Source organism: Gavialis gangeticus, unplaced genomic scaffold (assembly GCF_001723915.1).
Source record: "Gavialis gangeticus isolate Ggan-Ray unplaced genomic scaffold, GavGan_comp1, whole genome shotgun sequence".
Classification (NCBI taxonomy): Eukaryota; Metazoa; Chordata; order Crocodylia; family Gavialidae; genus Gavialis; species Gavialis gangeticus.
Genome location: NW_017729024.1, coordinates 45661465 through 45666922, shown reverse-complemented (window position 1 = coordinate 45666922; position 5458 = coordinate 45661465).

Below are 5458 nucleotides of genomic sequence, written 5' to 3'. Positions count from 1 at the left end.
TCTCTCTCTCTCTCTCTCTCTGTATCCTATCACTCTCATTCATGTCAGCTGGTTGTGTAGGTGTTTACTGAACTCCTGGACCCATGATAATCCTTCTGGGGCAGTCACAAAAGGCATTCACAGAGAGGAGAGAGGTTTTTGAAGACTTACGTGTATGTGATGGAGTTTTAGTAATGATAAAGTTTCTACTAGCTATAAATCTAGAATATAACTAAATCTATGCTATGCTGACCATGATGATGTCATCAACAAGGATCTGTATTACTGTAGTGTCTGTAACCCCTAGCTGTAGACCACAACCCCACTATGATAGCTTCTGTACAAATGTAGAAGGATGGTCCATTTTAATTTACAGTCCAAGTGGGTATACTGGTATTAAGCACATAAGATCTGCCATTTACTGGTTCAAAAACCATAGGCTCAATATGCTGTCTCACAGTGACGGGGAGTGAATGCTGAGTGGGAGGGTGAATAGGACATGTCCAGAATTTTCCACTCCTTGCTCTTCTCCCATTGCAGCTTCCAGTATTCCAGCATAACTTGTTTGAATATAAGGCCAAAAAAAAAAAAAAAAGAAGAAATGCAAAGAACCACTTGACACTGAGCTTTGAGCTAGGGAAGATTTTGAATGAGGGGGTTATGACGAGGTTCAGAATACTGTATTCCCAACTTGGAGGTTGAGTTGAAGACTTGTCCTGAGGGGTTTGGCCCGAGACAGCTGTCAAGTTTAGCGTGGTTGTTATTGGTGTTGTGTGGGAGAATTAAACCTCTGGACGAAGGCTTAGTGGCCTTTTCCAGCAGAGCGCTGTAAGACAAAATATTCCTGCTAGCATATGTTCAACTTCCTCCAGCTAGTCTTTCTCTCTCAATTCCTAGCCTAATTATAATAATGTTGAAATGCTTGCAAGCATAAATCCAAAGTCAGGAGGTTCCAATGGGCAGAGATATGGGAATAATTAAGACAGCAACATTTAGAAGCAACCACTTATTAGATGCTAAACTGAGCAGGGTTTATAATAAAGCTGTAAAATGTTATTGTAAAATGTCACTAAGGAAACCCTTCCTCGAGGGACATAATATTCTGAGCCCCATAGAAGATAGAAAAGTGTTGGGTAACGGAGAGGGGCATGAGATCACTGGGGCAGCTGCTTATAATGGATTTCTAAGTACACTAAGGATGGGGAGGTGTACTTTATTTAACCACTAGATGTCTCTGTATGCTAATCAGAGTTTCAAGCAGGGCGTGGTCCCTGCCAAAGGAGGTGGAGGGTAGTTTACAAGCTGTGTAGAAGACTACTTTTTTGTCTGTAGTTATTTTTCTTAATAAGCATCATCTGTTGAAGACTAGTTATTCCATATATATTTTGACACTAAACACCTTGCTGGACTGTTTGTTTGTTATTTCAACTGTTGTGTTTCTCTTTAGGACTAGATGCTAAAATAATTCAATTCTTGCTCCTCTTCCTGAATTCAAAGCAATGGAAATTTAACTTTAAAACCTGTTCTCTCTCTCTCTCTCTCAAATTTTGATCTATAAATGCGTGTAGGCCCCTGCTGACAACTATGCTCCTTTTCTATACAGAAAATCTTGATTGGGATGAACTCGGTTTTCTGCTTCTCTGTGTCTTTGGGGAAATGTAAGAACTACAGCAATTACTCTGACTAATGTTTCCCTCTGCAAGAAGAACCAGCTAGTTAACCCGATTACCCTTTTTCCTAGTTTTGTGTGCTTGATTCTTAGGATCTTATTAAGTTTCACACTCCTGCTGTTTTTTTTCTATAGCCTCTACTGATAAATAAGTACCTTGATCTAACTGAATAGGACTGATCCTCTCAAAGTTGCTTCTTTGCACTCCGATCACTAACCAGTCACATAGGAAAACTTTCCTGTGAATGTTAGGAATGGTTTAAATATTTTGATATGTAGGCTAAGGCAGGACTAGAGCCCAGTCATACACTTCCATTCTGCTTTTCTAATTTCTTCAAAGTTTGCTCTGTCACAATTTGTTAAGCCTATGATGCCACAAGAGCAGGGGTGGGCAAAATACAGCCCACCAAGTGATTCTATCCAGCCCATGGCAGGTCCCTTGGGCCTGCCTGGCCCAGGCTCAAGGGGCAGCCCACGCTGTGATGCATGCAGCTGGTCCTGCTGCCCCTGGGTGTGGAGGTGCCACCTGGTGCAGAGCAGAGCCCACCCTATCCCCATGTGGGGCTCTTGGGCATGCCAGCATCCATAGTCTGCAAGTTTGGATGGTGCAGGGGCAGTGTGGCGGCTGGACTCGGCTTCCTGGCATTCCTTGTGATGGTGGCTCCTTCCGGATACCATTGCCAGTGTTTCTGCCACCGTCCCCAGACCTGGCCTTGCTGCCTGTGCACCCCAGCCCATCCACCCTGCACTCATTGCCAGGGGTGCTGGATGGAGTGGGCAGACAGGAGCAGTTATCCATGGAGACTGGCCTGAGACCCCTGCTGGCAGAGTGTGCTCTGCTGGGTTGATGAGAGGGGCTGCAGTTGGGTGGTGAGTGGCATCCAGGAGCAGGACAGGCAGCTGGAGCCACCAGGGCTGGGATCACAGGGTGGGCACAGTGTGGGGCCAAGGCACAGGGCAGAGCTATGGTCCTTTCCCCACATGTCCCTGTGATGGGCGCCAGTTCCACAGGCAGCAGCTGGCTACTGCCCATGGGGTCCTGATCCAGTCTCCATGGAGATCCCACCTGCCACTCCACCTGGTGGCCTTGGTGGTGGGTGCAGGGTAGGTGGGCCCTGGCCTGGATCAGCTGGCATCTGTTCATCACACTGGGCGGTGTACACAGCCTGTAAACAGGCGTAGACAGCTGCCAGCTTACCAAAACTCCTTAAGTGGTCCTCCAGTCCATATAATTGACCACCAGAAAAAGGTGGTCTGCTATATCCAACCATCAAACTAGCTAACATCCATTTAACTGAATTTCTGATAATTATAAAAGCAATAGAAAGCTCTTTGTCTATGCCTTTTCAGTATTTCCTTTTCACTACTCTCTTCACAGCCTAAAAACTCTTGACCTTCCTTCTCCCTCCATTTCTTCTCACATCTCACTTAAATGCCACAAGGCCAGGTTCACACCCTGCATAATCCATTGCATGTTAGAGCACAGAAATTTGTTACCTGGAAGATTTCACCTGAGACTGAAGATAGCTCTTAATTTCAGGAGAACTGACAGCAGCATTCTCTCAAAGACAGACCATTTCCAGTAAACTGAAACCTAATTCTTATGAAGGAAATTATTTGTCACAGAAAACTCTGCCTATCAGTAGGAACTATGATGCTTTTTATCCACTGAAACTGTAGTTCTACCATGGAGCATGCTTCTCGCTTAGGCCTCCTACATACCTCACTCCTCTTTCTTTGCTAGCAGGCACTCTCTCTGGCTTTTTTCCCCAAGTCCACAAATTCTTTTAATGGGTGAACACAACCTAAGAGTTGAGGCCAACTTGTTCAACTCTTTCCAGCCCATTATTTGATAGTTCTGATGTTCAGGGTGGGATGATGTGGTTTCTCTTCTTTGGTCTGTTCACATCTCTCTACAAAATCAAATAACTCACTGGGAGTCCTGACATCTGACTTGTCCAGTCCTTTATCACCTTAAGTGTTGTTTTTTGTGGAAGAAATTGGGTTCACCTTCCCTCGCCAAATTCAACACTTGGCTTGTGGTTACAGCTTGAATGAGTGTACCAAATATGTGGGCAACCTGGGGGTAGGGGACTGCTAGACCTACACTCTCCTACCCCCACACTCATTTCTCCTGGCGTGGGATCTGCATTTTGTGTTTCATCTGCTCCCCTGTGGACTCTCACAGCAAACTGCAAAGTCCTAACATGGGAAACCCACGACAAAGAAACACATTGCAGGTATTCAGACTGGTTCATGATAGGGTCAATGGCAGGAGATCTCCAATTCACCTGCTTGTTAGTTAACAGAGGAAATAAATGCCATATCTTATAAGATTATGACAAGAACCTTCAGTTGTTAGAAAAAGCTGACAAATGTGCACCGTGGGGTCTGCTGTAAATTATGCTACAGCACAAGAGACCGAATGTATCACTTCCTTAGGAGCCACTTGTCAGCACAGTCCTTAATGCAGCTCAGATTGGTAATGGGCATTGTGAGAAGCCCTGGGGAGGTGGCTGATTCTTAATATCTCTGTAAAAATCACTTTACATGACAGAAAAGTTGAAATTGGGCAGCTTCAGGTGTTTTGTAATGATCTGAACTTTCTTTTGTTCTGAAGCTACAGATGTGTTGAAGACTGGATGGTTCCTTGAAGGATTCTCTTGGCACAGCTACGCGCAACACTTCTACTAGTAGCAGTTATTCAAGGGCCAAAGCAGCCCTACAGTGAAATGAAAGGGACAAGGACTTCTTAGGGTGATATCCTTTGTTGGACCAACTAAGCTGTTGGGATAAACCTAGACAAGCTTTCCAATGTAAGACTGGTCTCATTCTCATGCAGGTTGACCTGAGGAAGAGTATCTCCCTTTCCAAAGCTTACCTAACTTTATTCCAACAACCTAGTTGGTTTAATAGTAAGAAATCCTTGCCTCGCACAATTTCTGGTTCATCAAGACTGCAACATCACTCTTTGGCTACTAAGGTTCGTTGGGTAAATGTGATATCTTTTATTAGACCAACTAAATAGTTGGAAAAATTGTTCTTTGCAAGCTTTTGGGCACCAACTCCCTTCTTCAGGCACAGGGAGGGTCTCCTGGTGATGTGTTCTCCACAGTGGAACAGAAGCCAATGTGCAACACACAGGTCTGGGGTTATCCGGTGGCAGGTAGGCTGCCTATACTAAAATATTTCTTCATCAAAATCTCTTTAAGCTCCAGGAGCTTATGGCCTCCACCCGGGACCTCTCGCCATACCCATACAGACATTTTACAGAAGCAGGTGGTTGGCTGCCATGATTCACCCACTTTACCTGTGGCAGGGTTGAGAGTGTTAGCTCTGTGCTGTGGCAGGGCTGAGGGTAGCCTTATATAGGGTGCAATGATGGGGCAGCATGGATAGGGATGCCCCTATCCATCCCCTAGACCAGCTGTTCCCAGTCTGTGGTACAGGTACCCCAGTGGTACGCAGACAACCTGTCGGTGGTACCCATTAACAGATTGATCTTGACTGCTTTACATGGGAAAAATGTGCTCGTAGTACTTCAGGTTGAGCTGAAAAAAGTGCTGGTGGTCCTGAAGGTTGTACCATTTTAAATGGGCAGCCTACAATTTGTCAGAGTTGGGGGACCCCCACCCTGTGCGGTATGGGGCAATTTGGTTGTGGATGAGCCTGCCTCAGGCAGGGCCCTTCTCCCTGACTGTACCTCGGAGATGTCCGAGGGGAAGGCGCGGGGCTGGGGCCATGCTGCTTTGCTGTGGGCTGAGGTCTCTGCCACACCGGCCCAGCCCGGCCCTGCTGAGCCCCGCCGCC